The sequence below is a fragment of the Bidens hawaiensis genome, unplaced genomic scaffold (assembly GCF_021521415.1).
Source record: "Bidens hawaiensis isolate Kalapana, Puna unplaced genomic scaffold, B.hawaiensis_p1.1 tig00039908_1, whole genome shotgun sequence".
NCBI lineage: Eukaryota > Viridiplantae > Streptophyta > Magnoliopsida > Asterales > Asteraceae > Bidens > Bidens hawaiensis.
In genome coordinates, this window is record NW_027497017.1 from 156,696 (window position 1) to 178,866 (window position 22,171).

Consider the following 22,171-nt stretch of genomic DNA (forward strand, 5'->3'; position numbering starts at 1 on the left):
AGGTTGTTCAACAAATTTTAGATTTTCATTGACTTCGACTTCTTTTAAGGGCATGGCTAAAGTTTCTTCAGCCAGACATTTACGTAAGTTAGAGATGTGAAATACGTCATGTATTCCTTTCATCTCTTCTGGCAAACGTAAGCGATAAACAACAGTACCGATTCGTTTTTAGTACCTCAAATGGTCCCATGAAACGAGGACTTAATTTTCCTTTCTTGCCGAATCGTACGACTCCTTTTCACGGTGATACTTTCAAAAGGAACTTATCGCCTACTTGAAATTCCAACGGCTTACGGCGGACGTCTGCATAGCTCTTTTGTCGATCTCTTACCGTCTTAAGTCGTTCACGGATTTGTAATACTTTATCCGTGGTTTTTTGGACTACTTCGGGTCCAGATATTTGATTATCTCCAGTTTCGGACCAACATACAGGCGTTCTACATTTTCGTCCATACAAAGCTTCAAATGGTGCGGCCTGAATACTTGTGTGATAACTTTTGTTATACGAGAATTCCATCAGAGGAAGGTGATCATCCCAACATCCACCTAAATCGATCACACAAGCTCGAAGCATGTCCTCAAGCGTTTGAATTGTTCTTTCGCTCTGCCCATCAGTTTGAGGATGATAAGCAGTGCTAAGATTCAATTTAGTTCCTAACGCTTACTGGAAACTATTCCAAAAATGAGACGTAAATCTACTTTCTCGATCAGATATGATAGATAATGGCACACCATGTAATGCTATGATGTTGTTCACGTAAATCCGTGCCAATCTATCCATAGAATAAGATTCATTGATATGTAAGAAATGAGCGGATTTAGTTAACCTATCAACGATTACCCAAATAGCATTGTGCTGTCGGGTAGTTTAGGGAGTTTCGTAATGAAATCCATTGTTATCATCTCCCATTTCCATACCGGAAGTTAAGGTTGTTGAAGCAAACCTGAAGGTTTCTGATGTTCTGCCTTGACTTGTAAACAAGTTAAACATTTAGCAATGTACAAGGCAATAACCTTTTTCATCCCATTCCACCAGTAGTTTGGCTTAAGATTTTGATACATTTTATCACTACCGGGATGCATCATGTACTTGATTTATGAGCTTCATTCATGATCTTTTCACGTAAATCACCAACAATCGGTACCCAGATTCTATTTCCAAGTCTTAGTGTATCGTCGTCTCCTTTGACCAAAGAATCAATAGTGCCGTTACGTTTTTCTTCGGAGATATGATTTTCTTCAATTGCTTGCTTTTGCGCTTTCTTGATTTATTCGATTAAATTGATTTGTAGCTCTAATCTCAAGGCTCTAACTCTCTTGGGTTTCTCACGTTCTTTCCAGCTGCGTCAGCTACTACATTTGCTTTTCCTTCATGATAGATGATTTCACAGTCGTAATCATTTAAGGTTTCCATCCATCTTCTTTGTCGCATGTTAAGTTCTTTCTGATCATAAATATGCTTTAAACTCTTATGATTAGTGTACACGATAAACTTGACTCCATATAGATAGTGCCTCCATAACTTTAAGGCAAAAAATTATGGCGCCCAACTCTAGATCGTGAGTCGTATTATTCTTTTCGTGTACTTTCAATTGACGAGAAGCATAAGCTATTACTTTCTTTCTTTGCATTAGTACGCAACCTAAACCTGAATGAAATGCGTCGCTAAATACAACGAAATCCACTGTACCCTCTGGCAAGGCCAGTATAGGTGCATTTGTGAGCTTTTGCTTAAGTAAATCAAATGCTTCTTGTTGCTTGGTTCCCCATTCATACTTAACATTTTTCCGAGTTAACGAAGTTAAGGGAACTGCTATACGGGAAAAATTTTCGATGAATCTTCTATAATATCCAGCCAAACCTAGGAAACTTCGGACCTCGGTTGGCGATCTAGCAATCTCCCATTTGGCTATTGCTTCAATATTTGCAGGGTCCACTTGAATTCCATTTGCATTGATAACGTGGCCAAGAAATTGTACTACATGCAACAAGAATTCGCACTTGGAAAATTTAGCATACAACTTCTAGTTTTGGAGTATCTCAAGTAAGATCCTAAGATGAACTTTGTGATCTTCTTCTGATTTAGAATAAATAAGTATATCGTCGATGAACACGATTACAAATTTATCTAACTAAGGCTTATAAACTCTTTTCATCAAGTCTATGAAAGCTGCTGGGGCATTAGTGAGTCCAAATGGCATTACGGTGAACTCATAATGTCCGTACCTTGTTCGGAAAGCTGTTTTCGGAATATCTTCTTCCTGAACTTTCAACTGATGGTATCCAGAATGTAAATCTATTTTCGAAAAGAAACTCGCTCCTTGCAATTGATCGAATAGGTCGTCAATTCTAAGTAGCGGATATCGATTCTAAATAGTTACTTTGTTCAAGGCTCTGTAATCGATACACATCCTCATGGAACCGTCTTTCTTTTTGACGAATAAAATCGACGCTCCTCAAGGTGATGAACTTGGACGAACAAACCCTTTCTCTAATAACTCATCCAGTTGTTTCTTCAATTCCTTCATTTCCGTCGGAGCCAAACGATAGGGGGATTTAGCTATTGGAGCAGTTCCAGGCATCAGGTCTATTCTGAATTCAACTTCTCGATTGGGTGGAATTCTTGGGAGTTCATCTAGAAAGAAGTCGGGAAATTCAGACACTATAGGTACATCTTTGATTTCCTTCGGTTTTGATTCTTCCGTTACATAAGCCATAAATGCTAAACATCCTTGGTTTAGGCATTTGTTAGATTTCATCATGGAGATTATGCTAACATAAGCAGCATCTTTGTCGCCCGCGATCTGAATTGTTCGCTTGTCGGGGGCTTGAAGTTCTATGGTTTTCTTATTGCAAATGATACGAGCATGGTTGTTAGATAACCAGTCCATACCTAGAACTATATCAAAGCCAGCTAAGATCATAGGCAGTAATTGTACAGGGATGACGTAGCCTGCCAACAAGATCTTTCCATTTTCTAAGGTCTCGGAAATTTTAACTATCTCACCACTGGCCGTCTCGACGTTTATAGTTTATTCAATTCACTTAAAGGTTCGTTTAATAGACAACAAAACTTATAATCTATAAAACTTTGATTTGCACCAGAATCAAATAAAACTCTTGCATAAACGTTATTAACTAAGAACGTACCGATGATGGTTTCCGGTATGTCTGCGGCCTTCTTGGTGTCAAGTACAAAAACTCGAGCATTCCCCTTCTTTCCTTCGTTCTTGGTGCCGCTGGCCTCCAGCACCTCCACTACCAGCAACATTCTTTTTAGGACACTCAACGCTAAGATGTCTCATTTCCTTGCAGTTGAAGCAAGTCATCTTATTCTTCTAACAATCAGTAGTGGCATGCCCTGGCTTTTTGCATGTGTCACAGATAACAGATGTAGATACTGCAAATCGGCATCGACCCAGATGATGCCTTTTACAAATCTTGCACAATGGGTAGTTGGAATTAAAACCACCCCTCTTCCTTTCCACATCCTTTCCCTTGAAACGGTTGTTCCTTTTTCCCTTTTTGTCATATGCCGAATTTTCCTTCTTATCCTCTTCCTTGTTATGGATCAAACCATTCATCAAATAACCAGCCAGCTCCATGGCGGATTCGGCTGTCTGTGGCAAATGAGACCTCACCATGTCTCGTATTTCTCTCGGTAAACCCCATATGTAGCAGGTTACTTTGCTTGATTCGGGTGTTACCAACTGGGGCACAAGTCTACAATACTCTTGGAACTTGGTATTGTAGTCTCTCAGATTAGTCCCGACTACCTTGTGATTGAGAAACTTGGTTTGGATTAAGTTGGTCTCATCATCGGGCAAAATTCTGTAACACCAGGTCTTTAAACTCTTCTCACGTCAACTGATACATGGTTCTCCTACCTCTTGTCATCAACAGAGTGTTCCACCACTCTAACGCTTCTCCTTTAAACATTTGCGTTGTGTATTGAATCTTCTCTTCCTTGTTGCATTTGCTTATTATGACGATTGATTCCATTTTTTCAAGCCAACTTATGACCGCAATGGCTCCTTTGTCGCCATAAAACTCCTTAGGCCCACAGTTTTTGAAGTCCTTAAACAAACAACCTTCGATTCTTAACTTCTTCTTAAAGGTTTGGTGGAATTCCTCACCATTAGTTGATCCTTGATCACTCTCTTCCTTTTGAGGGGTAGGATTTGGACGGGTTTTGGATTTAACAAACTTACTGGGTTGTCGGTTTTCACTTTGATGGACAGATTTTTCTTTCATGGCGGGTAATATGGTATTCATGGCATTAATCATTTCTTGCATTTTGGTTATCAACTGCTCATGGTTTCCTTGAGCAGGCTCAGTTTTTGATTGGTTGCTTTTAGCGTTTGAAGCTTCCTTAATTTGGGAGGGATTATCTTGTTTTGACATTCTGAAATTATAAGGAAATTGACTCATTACTAAGAGTTTTTATTTATAATACAGCGAGAATATCTTACATCATCGACCACTTCTTACTACTATTGACAAACTATACTTAGCACAAGTACAACGAACTTATTCTAGAAACAACCGGAACTACTACAACGGAACGGGAAACGGTGCAACTACAACGGAGCGGAAAACAGACGGTACGACTACAGCATAGCGGGATCCTTAATCCTTCATGTACTTTTTGATCGTCTTCTTCAACTTACTACACTTGTGTAGTAACTTCTTTTCCACCTTCTTTTTCTTGCTACTCTCCGTAGCCATCTTCTTTCGCAACTCATCGGTTTCATGAAGTGCCCTATCAAGATGCTCTTCTTGGGATTGAGGGATGAAACTTGGGTATCCGTATTGAGGCGGTGGATCACGATACCCCATCATGACTATGTCATAGTGATTCCTTGGATACGGCGGTGGTGGAATGGATTCAACTGGCATGTTATGAAAAGTTTCCGCAACCTCTCCTTGCTGCCTGATCTCCTCTGCCTGTTCTGAGATGGTCGGAATAATGCCAGTGTAGGGTGGAAAACCTTCTGTAAGTGCTTGGACATATGGATCTTGTGGATCATAATGAGGAGACAGGTGAAACAATGGTTGTTGACAGCCCATACTCGGTGGACAGTCACATCCTGGGTGGTTTTGCACCTCATGACGTTTCTCATCAATGCTCATCTCTTTTGGAGATTCCTCTTCTGGATCTTCTTCTTCTGATTCTTCTTCTGGCTCCTCCTCTGATTCCTCTTCTTCCTCAGGATCTTCTTCTGGTTCAACTTCCACATTTCATTCTTTCACATCAACCTGAATGGTCACTTTTTCGAAAGGTTGCATCACTCTCATCTTGGGTCTCCTTGATGGACCTGAAACAAAATCGTTAGGAGAATCTGTGGGGTTATAAACTGGGGTTCTTGGTTCGGGTAAATCTGCATCCAGCTTGGGGTATTCTCCTTAGGATCATATTTAGCTGGCTCATCAACCTACATTTTATCGGAAGAATGATTCTCCGGGGTTGGCGGGTCACTTGGAATGTTGATAGGCATTTCCTCTGTGCCTGGGAAGTGAATGTGCTGACTCCCATATGGTACCACTGGTACGACTGACCTGGTCGAAGAAATCGGCGTAATAGCTATCACTTTCACCGTTAGGATGAATGTTGGGTTCCGGACAGCTTGCCTTTCTCATCTCTTCATAGAATGACTCCATCATCTTTTTGAATGTCGACATCTATAAGGATTAGAAAAATAAGGGATAGGAAAGAATACCATCCTATCTTATTCTTATATAGTAATATAATAAATATTGAAACTTATCTGTGATTAAAGCTTAGGTATACTTATATACCTAATTCACTAACATCGATGGCTCTGATACCAACCCTTGTCACACCCCAACTTAGGGCCTGGGCGTGTGACTCATAAGTTGGTACCTGTTTTGTAAATATATCAGAGATTAAGGTAGTAAAGCGGAAGACTTACTAAAATATTATTATATTTAAAAACGGGACTTTAAAACACCCGTTAATTGGTACAAAAGTGTTTGGATAATAAAACCATGATTTACATTATTTTAATAATAAAACGTCCATTGAGCCATCGGATCGTCTAACGGCTATCCATCATCTCCAAACACCTACTCTCCATTACCTGTAAAACAGTTATAAAAATACGTCAGCAACACATGCTAGTGAATACCCTGACACAAAATATTGTAATACTAAGTTATCCCCTCGGGTATCTTATGACCCGGCCCATCGTGGCTTAGGAAACAACCAAATTAAATTTACTATTATAAACATCCAGTTCTACTTGAAACCTCTCAGCGATACCGCAGCATCGAGATCTTAGAAACTATCAATATACACGAGATAATCCCCTCTCAGACATTACTTAGGTCCGGCCCAACGTGGCGAAGGCATTAACAAGTGTGGTGTGGTGTGCCCACCGTCTACCCACATATGTAAGGATCCAAACAAACATATACAATAGCCTGAGGGTCAGCGATTACTTTTGTTTATAAAGTTTTAGGGATATAATCCTATGCAAACATTCACAGACTTGTTTTATAAAAAGTTGGACGTATTCACCTTTTCTTCTTGTTTGGTGTTTCTCACCGATTTGTCTGGTTACCTCAGACCTATAGTACGAGAATAACGTTTTATAAGTACTAGATCAACGATCTAGCTTCAAACCTTTAGTTCGATTGCATAACCTTTACCTTGATATTTATCTCCTTTATAAAATATAAGGACCTCTAGTCCTTTCTTTTGTTAATCATTTATAAACCACGTTTCTTTTTCATGAAGAAACGTACATTTCAAATTTATTTTATCATAAGAAATATATATATAATAGAGAAACAATATTTCATCAATAATCTTGACTTATAAAAATCTATTTTCTTACTTTATTATATAATCAAGGTATGGGCTATATCCCCGACTAGGGTCTAAGCCATTTATAATATAATAATCGGGCAGAACCCCTACCTTGTATGGCTTACGAAATGCCTTATGCTCTACTTGGATCGCACTTCTACTTGGAGGAAAGTCGAGAGAGTAACGATGTAGAATTCTAACACGCACTTCGAGGCCAAAAAAATCAGAATATCAACATATCAGGGTTATGGCACGCTTATCGAGGTTATGTGTGTTTTTGGAGTGTGTGAGGGATGAGTGTGAAATCCCCATGGCCGATCTATTTATAAAAAAAATTCTGCAACTTCGCGTATCGCGAAGGTGCACTAGCTTTCCTGGGTCGCCGCGTAGGCTTGCCATGTGTCGCCACGTGTCACTACGGCCTGCCACGTGTCACCGCGTGGTGACACGTGTCCCGTGACGTGTCCTGCATCTTCGCGTATCGCGAAGATGCAATCCAAACTCGAAGACGCAACTTGGATTCTTTGCGTATCACGAAGATGCAAAACTTCAAATATGTTCATTTTTAGTCCCTGATCTTTGGTAACTTGCCATATATTGATCTTTTCTCATCATCCAAAAATACAAAGGCGGCTCTTAAGCGGCGATGCGAGCGTGCGAAGTGCCAAGTGCGCCATCAAAGCGCCACATTGCGCCCATCGCCCGAGCGCATGAGCGTCGGGTGCTTTGCACCCTCCGCTAGGACTAGGGAGAGTGGTTGGCCACATAAGAACATTATCATTGAAACTGCCCTCCTTATAAAGTGCTTTATTTTCTTTACCACTTTCCATATGGGATGAAGTCTCCTTACATCATTCCCTAACATAAGCTATGCGATCCAAATTATTGTAAAACTTAACTCGACTCGTTTTTCTAATGAATTTTTAATAAAGGCTTGTTAATGAAAATAAAATTTTTCCAACCTGACCTGACAGCTAGGGGTTGCCGCCCTAAACCCCGCTACCAGGGACGCTGCCCCCGGACCCCCGTTCGTTAGGGACTTAACTAACCTAGAGGTATGATTTGTTTAGAAGTAGTTAATTGATACTTATAATTATTACACAGTTAGCCGTGAACAGCTAAGGAAGGGTATCACAATTAACTCAGAAAGAAACCGACTTCAGGTGAGTTTCTAGCCCCATCTCTCTGTTAAGTTTTCAGGGATGTGTGCGTACTTTTATGTGATTAGTTAATACACTTAACTTAAGTGGTAAGTGTATATCATACGAATGTTTATAAATGATACTTGTTCGATATAGAAAGAGTTAAGGGTATATACGAGGATGTATATTGGAATATATATATATAACTAAATGTATGTCTAGTTGTATGGCAAAGAATGTATGGTTGTATGGTTGAAGAGTAAAGGGTTGCAGACCCTAATAATATCTGCGAAGAGTAAAGGGTTACAGACCCTAATAATATCTGTGAAGAGTAAAGGGTTGCAGGCCCTAATAATATCTGCGAAGGTTATAGGGCGAAAGGCTCTTTAAAACATAGAACGATTATGTATGTACTAAATAATGAAAGTAAGTTAAAGTATGAAAGTACGAATGTATGAAAGTATGAAAGTAAGAATGTACGTAAGCATGTTTAAATGAAAGGTAAGCAGGTTAAGTATGTAATATGTATCTTCGGATGCATATATGTAAGAATGTGAATGTAATGTATGTTACCTTCTTAACTAGAACTCACTCAGCGTAGCTGAATTTTAGTATGCACGCATGTAAATAGGTTAAAGGAGCTGGCTTGAGGATGACACATGGTAGGGACTAGGAGGCTAGCATCTTGAGAAGAAATGTTATGATATTTGATGTTATGTTTTAAGACAAGTTGAATTCTGTTAAGACAAGATTTGATTATTTGTAATATATTGGTCAATGTTTTATGATTTCACTAAAAGTTTTAATTCACTCTAATATTTAGAACTGTGTTTATGAGTAAATCCGACACCCAATGTAGGGCACCGAGATCGGGCCTTACAGGCACACGCTCTTCTCTGTTTTTAGTCAACTGTTAGGTGGTATTAACCGAAATATGAGTAATACGTGGGTCACCATAGCAACACTTCTCAAGTATCTTGTCTAGGTAGTGAGCTTGACTTACCATTTTAGGTTACAATGATCTTCAATCTAATAATCACATCCGCTAAACCCATATCTTTTATGTCAAACCTCACCTTCAACATTTCTTTAGTGGATTTGATCATACCATTATGTATTATATTCATCATCATCATCATCATCATCACCATCATCATCGTACTCATTAAATCCCACCATTAGCAAAGCTATGGTAGGGTCTGAGGAGGATAAGATGTAGACCGCCTTACCTCTACCCCGTAGAATAAAGAGGCTGCTTCCGATCAGACCACCAGCTCTATAGTAGTATTGCATCAAGCATTGGACATAAGGCACATAACACTCAACCATTAGGAAACCGATTGATTGGTGCATGTACTTTTGTCTTTCGGCCATCATCGCCACCACATGATGCTTGGTTAAGCTTCCGCTAATTTTAATGTTATTTTCACGAAATTAGTAAAATAACATCAAAATTAGTACAATTTCACTTTTACCCACCCGAGGGCCCACACATATATGCATTATATTTCATCCAATAGTCTATATTGTTTCCTACACTTCTTATGACTCTATGCATTTTTATTTTAACATTGCTCGTGAATATGTACTTCGGATTTTCTGTCATCCTTGAGCCCATTTAGAATCATCCAATTGACAGTGGTCTGGCAAATTAGAGACCTTGGCTGACCACTTTGTGAAATACTAACATTAATATTGTAGGGTGCCTTCTTGACAAATGCTACCAAGGTATTCATTGGGTTTTTGGAACGAACCAAAGATTTTTTGTAAAGCATGTACAAGTTCCTCTCAAAACGACATCTCTTGATTTGTAGATAGCCAAGAATACAAATTGAGAGCGTCTCCTTCGAGGCACATAGCAGATACATCAACCTTATCTTCGTTTAAACCACTGCATTATTTGAAGTACTTTTCGGACTTAACAATACAACCTTTTGAATCATCAATGCTGAAAGTGGGTAGCATGATCTTTGTAGAAGGACGGTATAGGTTATTCCACCGAGAAGACTCGCTGTCATAATACTTCCATGGCCCACTCTTGAACTTCTTCTCGTCGTGACTTTAGGGTAGCAACACCATTGTTTAGGGACTCAAATTGGCAGCTATTGCAGCTAATTGGGTTACAATTACAAGTTCCTCTGTCTGATCACCGTTTCCATGAGTGTTACCACGGATACTTGGAAGGGGCTAGTTCTCAATTTACAATAGAATTTATGATAAAAACACAGACAATTAAAACAATGGAAATAACAAGCTGTTATTCCTACTAACATGAAAGTTACAAAAACTGCTATTAACTCACCGCAAAATTTAAATCTAGAAATTACTTTAACCGAGTGGGTCAATAGCTTAAATGTGGGAAATAATTTGACCGAGTGGATCGACAACATATAACAAAAAAATTACAATATACAGCACAACTCCAGTTCATTTTGGTTCAATGCAATTTCGTCAACCACCAATGAAAAATACAATAGTTGGTACCGATAATTTATTTTGGTTACTAAACAAAACACACTTCCATGTATTAGTTTCTTTTACTCTATTGAGCATATTATTTAGAAAAACAAGCTTGCATAAAGAAAATGATTTCTAGTAAGAAACTAGAAACCAGAAATTACAATTTACTAATCATATATTTAAAAAATCATAAACCAAGTTGTTTAATTCCTAAATTTTTATTGCGTGACTTCGCCACAATGTACTCCACAATTATGGCCTCGATCATCGGGTTACCAATTTCTCCATCCTCTAACGAGTCGATATCTCTCCCTGGTACAAGTACTTTACGAATGTCATCTTCATTATAATTGAGACGTAGACATTTATTCCATGCTAATGTGACGCATTTACTTAACATAACCCATGTCATCGAAACTACAATACATAACACCATTAATAGCCAATAAAACAGGTCTAACCGGCTATGTTCCGTATTATGCTAAAACCAACTTGGTCTCCTTCCTATCTCGCTGATCTTACCAATAGCATACACAAACAACACACTACAAATTGTCCCTATCCCCATGAAACCTTTTGAAACTAAAATCCCATAGTTTCTCATAGATGACGGCATCTGTCTGATGAAGAACATCTCCATGCTTCTCTCCATCAACCCAGCAACCATACCAAGTAATACAAACTGGGGTATTAGCCAAAACGTCCTCATAGGGATGATATATTCGGGCTTGTTTTCGGGAGCATTCTTACTTATCACATTTAATCTTGATTTCTCCACTATGGCAGCTGCCAAATAACACACGATTGCATAGACCATAGCATTTTTCATATCCCGCAAATGAGAGTACTTACGTTTATCTTCAGTCGGTTTCCTTGTGAATTTTTGGAATTGGCTCTTTGCGAACTCAGAAATCGAAAATAGTTGTGGTGCACCAAGAAAATTCTTTATTATAATAGAGGGATCCAAAGGGATCGATATTATAATAAGGGAATTTAAGGGCTTCCATATAATAATAGAAGAATTCAAGTGTCTCCCTGTCTAACAAAGTAAGTGTTCACCATTGAACTTAATATCCCAAAGTAAACGAACACAACACCGGCTGGTAATATCCTTAAAAGGGTTTTAGTCTCTTCAACGTTCTCCAACAACCTAAAAACAAGTTTCAATGAAATTAGTGGAAGAGTAAATAAACATGATTAAACTACCTACCTCTTGGTTACCCAAATTTTTTTAACAAACTAGTACCACATTTTTGTTCAATACTGAACATGAACCCTAAGAGATGGACTCCATCTTATTGAACACTGACGTAGGTTGTCGCGGTCTACTCAAACAATCAATTTTAAAGACTTAAATACCTATAATAAGTACGGGTAAGTAAGGTCGTCTCCTCAGGGACTCAAGGAAAGTACAAGTTTATTTAATTTATAACTAATTAGTTAACCTAAGCGGACAGACGATGTCAAGCGGTTTTTAAAAAAAGATTTAATTAAAACTAATGATTACTTAAAAGATTTGTAAATAATATTAATAAAAAGTATTCATTCTAGGTTCGGGTTATGTGTTCCATACGTTAATCACATATTCTTTAGTCTTTGGTTTTATAATAATTGCTAGTCCTATGGTTTGATTTATGATGACAAACGATACCCTAACCGAATTGTTGACACAAATGAATCCGGACACCACAATTACCAATTCTATGTCTAGGATAATTAATTCAATGATAAGGTTTGATGATTATAGTTCAAGGACACAATAGCCTAACCTTAAATGTTGATGAACAACCAAACAAACGTTACACAAATCAATAATCACAAACACAACCTTTAATCAACCAAATAACTAATTAAGCAAGACAAATCATATAAATTCAATCAAGCTATAACCATTAAGCATTAGAATCTGATCAAAACAGTAGTTCACACAAAACCTTAGCCTAGAACGAACACACACAATTAGCCGGACATCGACATAATCGTTAAAGTACTTATCTTAACATAAGATCTTAGGACAAACCGGAAGCTTTGGAATGATGAAAAATCGCCCTAGAACTCCTCTTTTACCTCTGAAAGTTGTGATATCCGAAATAGGGTCGAAAAATCGTTTATATAATGAAAACCCTAACTTTTGCCGACTTTAAGCCTCTTCGCATATCGCGAAAATGCATGTCCAGCATCTTCGCATATTGAGAAGATGCAACTGACTTCATATTCAGATTCCTCTCATCGAGAAACATGAAATTCATATATTATGAGTCCCGTAACTCATTTTCTAGGCCAAGATATGCCCGTTTTACTAAAAGACACTTTCCTGGTAACCCATCTTGTTCAGTTTTCACTTTGGCTTCAAGTTTCTCATCCAATCCTTTCCCGAATCCTTCTTAACCCTCCATATATGTTTCCCCATACTTCCATCTTCTCGAGACTTGCTTAATCTTCATTTGGATAGCTCTGAATTAGCTCGTTTAAGCTCATTAACTTCCAATGTCCTGAAAACACATAGCAATGCTTGAAGTACCAATGTTCATTCATTTATTTACCTAAAATTAACTAATTAATATATAAAACAAACTAACTTTTACACAACCATCAAACACCGTGATACCATTGAGCTACAACCCCATTAGTACCTCTTGGTTAAATAATAATTAAAAGAAATAAATGAAAAATATAGACTTCAACCTCATACTAGAGTTGTGAAGTAATTGGGGATCATCTTTCTCAATATCATTTTTCAATATCTTTGTACTTGGATTATATGGGAGGACTTTGAATGTCTTTAAAACTGAGGCGGAAAATGCTCTTAATACAGTTGTAACTAGACTATTTTCTGGCTCATTGATATCTAGTTTGTGTGACCATGATTTGCCCTTCAAGAGATACAATGCCACAAAGCTAAAAATTGTAGAAAGGCCAAATCGGAGTGACCATGATGTTGTTAATGAAAATAGAAAACCAACAATAAGATTAGCTTGTTTGTCACTACAAGTTACAAAGCACTTTGTCAACTCTCGTCGAAAGACATTGCCTTTGAACTTAATTGTTTCCATGGTTGCTTCCCGAGCAGATATTCCAATCATTATCAATATTAAAGCTATGTAGAACAGTGATTGTTGTGTTTCACTTATGCATTTCATTCTATATTCACTACATGATCCTGTAGTGCGACTAAAAAGCCATGAAGGCGTTGATATCCACATAAGCCACATGCCCTATTCACAGAAAGTAAAACTTTATTCAACCCTTGAAAACAAAATTTTATTCAACCCTTCTTGTAAAGACCATCACCGATAAACCAGTTTTAAACTTCTAAAAATGACAAATCAACAGTTCTTGGGCATCCCTACGATTGGGTGGTTTTGAAAACCCCAAGCCTTTCATCCACAAAAATGTTAAAAGGGTCATGATATAGCTACACCGGTCTCATTACGCTGTCAAACGCCCATCTACACAAACTAAGACGACCCTTTAAACAAAAAGTGAAACTTTGAAAATTATTGTCCAGGAGGTCGTACTGACCAATGGGGTCAAAAATTGAAAATTATTGTTTAGAGTGGCCGTTTTGTCAATATCCGAACAACCGTTCTTGCCATAAACGGTCAAACATAAATTATTTTTTTTTCAAAATGTTTATCCAACTTCTATCCGGGCGATCTTTTAAAATGATTTGAGATTAGACGTCAGACAACGTACGCATAGATGTATAGCTAGATGGCACCATTTTAACAACCTGATTCGTTGTAATCGTAATTCAGTCGAGAATAAAAACCCTAATTCAGTTTTGTTGATTGTTTGATCAATTTTATATCTTTAAATTCTTATCAGTTCAGTGTTAATTGATTGAATTTCTGCATAATCATTAACACCACGAGTACAAGACGTTTAATTCTTGTTTGGTCATGAGGGTACCAAATAATTCGTGGGGATAAGCAGTTCGACGCACCACGCACCTAATTAATCGAGTGCCAGTGAGATTATTAAAATACCATACACCATATGAAATGTTCAGTAAGGAGAAGCTGAGTATATATTGAACGGTGTTCAGTTGTCTTGCATTTGCTAAAGTTGAAACATCTAATTCGAGGAAGATTGATGAGCTATCAAGACCTCTCGTGAATCTTGCAATCGAACTGGGTTCTTCGGCGTACCAACTTTATAAATCTGAAAACCTAAAGAATAGTCGTTAGCCGAGACTTGGTGTTAATGAAAAGGTCGGGTGGAATTGGGAAGGGTTGAATGGGGAAGAAGAGGGCGAACCATTTTTGTTTAAGTTGGTTTGGGGAAGTTCGATACAAATTGGGACCGGAATGAATCATCAAAACCCGATAATGACCGATAATTCCAATTTTGACTCAAATGATTGACCCGATAGCAACCAAGGTAACTCCGAATCTAGCCTAATTAATAGTGGGCATGGCCGCTCATGGCACAACCCAAATAGTTTTGCCTTCTTAGCGACTCAAAACAGGCATGTTTTACTAACCCAGCAAGACGAAATAGCCATATTAAAACCGAGAAGATCAGTGCATGTTTGGTTTCAGTCACCATATCTCGCTGACTACATTTTACAGGTTAATGTTGATTGTGAACAACTGCTTTTAGCAATCAGTGAGGAACCGAGTTTAATCAAGAGGCTAAAATTACAAAGGAATGAGTTAAAGAGATTAAGGTCCAGATAAATTCTATTAACCGAAACGATAATAGGACCCAGAAACCGAATGGGATAAACCCCGTAAGTTTATAATGAGACAACGGGTTTTTAAGGTGAAGAAGAATGCCAATGGAACCATTAATAAACATACGAAACGCTTAGTTGTAAAAGTTACGTGCAAGTTGCACGTAACTTGCACGGTGCAACAAGCCAAGATCGACTTTGAGGAGGTACTCACTCTTGCACGAACTGAGACTATTCGATTGCTATTTTACATGTGAGTTAAAGGAGATGACTTATGTAACTCAACTAAAAGGATTCGATCATATTTTGAGAGATATGAAGTTCGTCTGTGCAAGAAAGAACAATTGGTGTATCGAATATCCAATGAAAAGCATTATTTGATCATGGAAGTTTGCGTCAATGATCTTTTTGTAACCGGAATGAGTCGAAACATCGTAATCGAGTTCAAACATGGTATGTTGAACAAGTTTGAGATGTTGGATTACAGAAAAGTAACTTATTATCTTGATATTGAAGTTTCACAAAGCAATGAGGGGATACGAATCAATCCAAAAGGATACGCTCTTAAAACCCTAAAGGAACCGGGAATGAAAAAATGCAACCTCACTCACGTGCCTATGGATCATGGCTTACGGTTGTGTAAAACCGATAACGAGGTAGAGATCAATGCTACAAGACACCGGAATATTGTCGAGTGTTTGAAATACCTATTTCATTCGCGAGCCGGCTTGTCATACTCAGTCGGGCTTGTTAGTTTGTACATGCAAAGTCCAAGAGAATCACATGGTTTGGCAATTAAACGCATTTTGAGGTATGTGAAAAGAACTATGAACTTTGTGAATATATTCAAACGAGACAGATCAAAGGGATTGGTTTACTATAGCGATATATAGTAGTCACAATGTGGATGAGGATGACAAAAGGAGTACAACTAGTCATATTTTCTAGTTCGGTTCATCTACCGCAATGTGGTGTTCACAACAAGTAGCTATGGCTCTTTATTCATGTGAGGAGGAATATATAGCAGCTTCTACAGCTACTTGTAAGGCAGTTTGACTCAAAGACCTTTTAAGGGAAGTAACCAGAGAATCGTTACAAAGTATGAAGTTGATGATTAATAACACCTGCGCAATTCCCCTCATGAGGAATCATGTGTTTCATGGTGAGACAAAACACATCAAGTCTCGATATCACTTCATTTGAAAATGTATTGAAGGGAATGAAGTGGAAAAGAGCAATAGGTGACTATTTTGACAAAGGCTCGCAAGATTCAACTTTCAAGAGGTGCGTAGGTTAGCTCGAGTTGAAAGACCTCCATAAATCCAACTTGGAAATTTGGGGGGGGGGGGGGGGGGGGGGGTTAGGCCAAGTAGGCCAGCCAGAGATTGGTTAGTATAATGGGTTTTTGGATTAATTAGTTGTCTCGTGGACCCAGTTGGGTTAAGATGCAAATATTATTTTGATTAGCGTGGGTTCTCTTAAATAGTGTGTTCTTATTTTGATTAGCGTTTTGTTCATATTCCTTTGAAACCTTGAGAGAAGGGTTAAGATGCAAATATTACTACCTTAGACAGGTATAGATTGTTAGATTGTTAACCCGAATTTGCTGGGTTCCATTATTTAGGTATATATGTTGGGAATTTCGGTTCAAGTGCGTTACTTGGCGTGCAAGACTAAGTAACATGATTTAAGGAATAGATAACTATAAACAATTAAATGTGCTCAGATTTAATTGTTAGTATAATTATTATGTCCTATTATTTAGCAATCCTAATTGTAGTCTAAACGTGATAGGTTAGATTATATGAACAATTGAATTTTGTGAAGTTTCTCAAATAACAAATGTGTCTGAGTTTGTGTTCGATACCTGGTACCAATTCAGCAATTCCATTAATATAAACCCCTTTCCAAGTCCTCCTAGGTTCTTTACTTTTTGATTCCTGATGTTGAGAATGAGGTAACGGAATAAATTAAAGTAGGTTTTATGGTTTTGATTTTGTCCGGTCTGATAAACAGCTTTTTGTGTTTTAGTTTTTCTGGGGCCTGGTTTCATATATGTAATATGCCCATTACGTTTTGATGGAAATGGTATTACTTACCAGGCCAGAAGCTGTGGTAGAGAAGACGAGCATAGAGTAGCTATTGCGGACGCAATTATCTAGAAGAAAGAGTAAGGCGAACTGCAAGAGTTTTGTTGTGCCGACCCATAAGTTGATCAAACCAGCAGCATGAATGAGTCCGAGTTCCCAAACATCCATTAAATATGTGATCAATGTAACCAACGCATACTTTTCAACTATTCCTGCCCAATGTACAACTGTCATTAAATGAAAACAAAAACAGGGTCGCATTATGTTTATGCCATTAACATGAAAATATTGATAATGGTGGCTCACGTTTTAGAGCGACCAAGAATTTAACCATTTGAGATGTTGATATCAGAATCACAAGCAACAAACTGAAACAAGAATTAAGAATCACTTTTGATAGTCATAAAATCTACCTATTCGAATAAAGTAAAATAAATGGAAACACTTGTCATATTTTGGTTAATTCTCACAATTTTTTTCTCTCCAAAACTAATATATCCTAATATATATAATAAATCAATAATTATTCACTTTCCTTTTACACTATATTTATATTTATATAATATCTATATATTTTTATAAATATAAATATTAACATACTATTTTACTATATATTTCAAAATACTTGGTGAATTCTAAAAATCAACAACAAATCATGTTTCTCAAATGAAATTGTTTCGGGTTTTTTGTGGAAGTTAAATTTGATTTTATGGGTCAAAAGTTGGTAAATAGATTGTTTGATACAAGTTAACTACATTTAGGTCAAAATTTGTTAAGGGTCAAAAATGAAAATTTTGAGTATTTTTAAAAGTTTGAGAATGCAAAATAGATTTATCGTCAAATTTGTTATGGGTTCAAAGTGCTGACTTTAAAATGTCAAAGGTATGAAAGTTAGAATTTTAAACATGATTCGAGTTTCAAGTTTATTTTTAAGGGCATTTTTTGAATTAATCAAAAGGTTCGGGATTTGGCAAATTGACTATTTTTCCTTCAAAATTAAAATTTAAGAAAAGATTGCAAAAACTCTCGACATGCCACCCCCATGCCTATCATTCCTTCTAACTTTTATCAAATTTGAAATATTTATGTCAACATTAGTTTTTTCTTCAATGATGATCAGAACGTTGTATGAGAAGTATGTCATGCAAAACTATGCTCAAATGAAACAAAATATTCACAAAATTGAATTGGTTAACATATTATTTTTTATGTTGTCGTTATGACAAAGTCGAGAAGCCCTCTGAAACTTATCAAAATCTTTTTTATGATGTAGCTCAGAAAAACATAGTTCTTGAAGAACATCCATTGCTACAATTTAATATCATACTTTCCTTTGATGGGTGGTAAATTGATAAATATATCAATAAAGGCAACGCTTCTTTTGTATTTAGGTTGAGTAGTTAGAACAACTATCGTATGAAAAGTCTTATTTTCGAAATTGGTTCATAACTAAAATTCTTTCAATTATACACATATGACACCGAGAATGAATTTTTCAATAGAAAGAAACATTCTCGGGTACGATTTTGCACGGGCATTTTTTTTATTAAGCTCATTTAAAAAAAATCATTTTGTGATATAAATTAAATTAATTTATGTACACATTTTATAGATACAAGCATAGATGTAATACATTTTTTTTCATATACGCTATGTAATTATTTGTTTTACTTATAATTTTATAATTTGAATTATCCCGTGTATAAGTACGGGCTCTAAAACTAGTAATTAATAAACACAAACAATTTACAATATAATACGAATTTAAGTTAACATGAGACCTTCTATATCACAGCCTTTCATGGCTGCCTTAGGATATGAAAGAAAGAGAAACTGACTAGTCTGTTGTTGAAAAGAGAGAGGGTTTGGAAACTTTTTGGAAACTGACCGGTGAGGACCAGCCTTGTTAGAAGGGCGAGTATTCACCGAGTATCGTGATAGTGAATGATGTTAAGGTGACAAACTTGAACTCCGCCCTATCATTTGTAATAGATCAAATACGGTCAATCTCAACCATACTTTGATCTTGATCTAGCCGGTTAATTCGAGTGGATTTTGATTTAAAAAATAAAACATAATTTCAAATGTCTATATATATATCGAATTGAATATAAACCCAACATAAAGTAGAATTTTTTTTCATTATCATGTTTTTTGGATTATATCGAAACAGAAGGCAAGCGGGCAACAAGCTGCGTCACTATCCCTTTTTGAATCGCATATATATAAAAGAATGAATATTATTATTTTAGTTCATAGTTTGTCATTTTTGTTTATAACAAAATATTCACATGTATTTTGTTATAAATATTAATGCATTTATCATATATGATATAAATATAATTTCTCGAAAATTAATTATTAATTTCTATACAATTAACCATGTTCAAATACTCTCTGTCTGAACCAACTACTCGCCACTCCCACTTAACTAACCCGGAAACGTGTAGTGACTTTTGAAACATGCTGTCGGCCAATAATACCCAAGTCAAACACCTTCAGAAGAAATTTTAAATAAAACAATTACGTTTATTTTTTCCCTCTTTTCTAACCAATATTCAATATATTAAATATAAACATAAAATGAAAGATAATGCGGTAAATTAAACATGGAATAATGGAACTGGTGGTAAGTTGAATGGAAACTGCTAGGCTTCACGTAGTCCTCTCCATCTTCATATCACATTATTATTATTATTATTATTATTATTATTATTATTATTTTCACTTTTAGTAACCGCGTTTTATGTAAATGCGTAGAAGTTGCCAAAAAAAAGTCAACAACAAGCTCGACTTTATTATGCAATCCGAAACCAAATTTCAACGACTCTTTCTGACTCGTCAATCGCCATGGAAATGATCGGTAGCTTGCCTGCAACTCCAGATATCAGCCAAAACAACACATCTGGCTCACAATCAAACTGGGTAGCCTTTTCATTAATCGTTTTAATAATATCTTTACAGTCTTCTTACCTCACGCCCTTTTGCTTATATACAGTGTGGTAGGCGATGGACAAAAATGCAGGTTGCAACCAGAAAATTTTTCAAGCCTCTAAGAACAATTTTCGCCAAAGATCATAAGATCCGTTGGATAGATGATCCATCGGTTATCAAGGTATATCAATACTACATGAGAGCATAATCCTTTGTAAGAGAAAATGATATATATATATATATATATCAGTTTCATTTTATATGTCTAGTTTTTTAATTTAGAGCTTCCTTCAGGACTGTCATAATCAATATAATGCCGCTCTAAAGGTTGCCTCCGATGAAGATATAGATAAATGTTTTACGCGCCTAACGTATACCCTGGTTCACTCGATGCAAGTTGAAGATGTACTTCATGGGATAGAGCTCTTGGAAGAAGGTGCATATATGAACCTTTAAACTGAATCTGGCTATTATCTTTATGTTTGGTCATTAAGTAAATAGGAATCACATGATCTATGTTTAGTCATTAAGTAAATAGGGTCTCTCATTTGAACTCACATCTATTGATACAGGTTTCTTAAAGAATGACAACAATAGCAACAACGAGCGAATGCCAGATAAAACGTATCAGCTAGCTCTCGGATACTATAGATGCGAGGAGTACAACAAGAGTCTGGAACTTCTTAATCGTTGCATCGAGGTATGACCAGACTAGCTTTTTTTTTTCTACATCAATAGATTGACTCGGTTTCTTCTGCTTGTGCGTGAAGCCAATTAGAACCAATCCACCATGTAATTAGTAAATGTTAAGGATGTGTTATGTAAATTTGGGTTAACTACTCCATCTTGTAAAACCCTAGTTAACAATACAATGCACATTTACACCATCACTAACACACACTCAGGGCGTAGGCAGTTTTAGGGGAACGTGTTCAAACAATACAATGCACATTTGGGATGATCAACCGATGGTTTATGATCATAGTGTGCTTCAAACGGTATGGTGTGTGCCCGCTACTATAGAACTGATTACTTAAGTTTTTTGCTTGTAACATACTCGTTGCCACGAGTCTTTTGTTCCAACACTCCATTTTTTGGAGGAAAATACAATCGTTAGAGGACTTATGGAACTTGCGCTTTACTGAATGATTTGATAATAATGTTCGATAAATGGTATGCTTTACGCAATAGCAAATCAGATTACACACACCAAACCGGAATATCAAACAATACTAGATAAAAGGAAACAAATTGTGACCATTTTACTAATTAGGCCTTATTCATAATCATACTAACAATACTCAGATAATAAGATAAACTTGAGACTTTGAATTATTGCTCAACAAAAATCAACAATTTCCAAAACAGTTTAACTGATTAATACTAAGACTGGATTATTTTAGTTGAGTAATATACTAATATCCTATACCTGGAGTTAGAATATTTCTTCGGTACTAAAATCATGTGATTATGGATTTGCAGAATTCACAAAACCACGAAAAGGCATTGACTCTTCAAAAGAAAGTAGAAGCTCAAATTCGTAGAGGTTTGTAATATATGTATATGTGTAATGTGTGTGTGTGTTTTCATATATGCATTCGTGTTTTATAATCCAAACTATACACATCCAACTACAAATTACCGATCTTATATAAATAAATACTACTACAAAGATGAAATTGATAAATTTCCTTGTAATGAAAACAAATTTTACTTATAATTTTCTTTCTATATATGCAAGAATATATGATGGTAAGTTCGTTTATTAACAAAACGAGTTAGAGACGCCGCGGGGTCTTTTACTTAATTCGTGAAGGAACCTTAACGGCCCCGATGGTTATCTCGTCAAAACCCTAAAATGATCCAAAGCTTTTTGTAGCTGCTTTATACCGTTGCGTTGTGATGGGGACAACGGCGGAAACGCGTTCAGCATCCGTATGGTTCATTATAGTACTGTCAAAAAATTATTTTATTACAAAAGTTGAAAGTTTGGTGGCCAAAGTATAAAAGGCAAAAAAATTTAAGTTGGTTTTTT

General features: G+C 36.5%; 2 long non-coding RNA genes across 2 annotated transcripts; one reads left to right on the top strand and one right to left on the bottom strand.

Annotated features, from left to right (window-relative positions):
• Positions 1 to 13,122: 13,122 nt before the first annotated feature.
• LOC143591568 (uncharacterized) lies at positions 13,123 to 17,576 on the bottom strand. The gene is made up of 3 exons (XR_013145706.1): positions 17,509 to 17,576; positions 17,212 to 17,429; positions 13,123 to 13,649 (listed from the first exon to the last, which is right to left on the bottom strand). It is a non-coding gene; the product is annotated as an uncharacterized LOC143591568 (long non-coding RNA).
• A 2,473-nt stretch (positions 17,577 to 20,049) lies between these two features.
• On the top strand, positions 20,050 to 20,570 carry LOC143591569 (uncharacterized). Its single transcript, XR_013145707.1, has 3 exons — positions 20,050 to 20,127; positions 20,201 to 20,317; positions 20,431 to 20,570. It is a non-coding gene; the product is annotated as an uncharacterized LOC143591569 (long non-coding RNA).
• Positions 20,571 to 22,171: the final 1,601 nt, after the last annotated feature.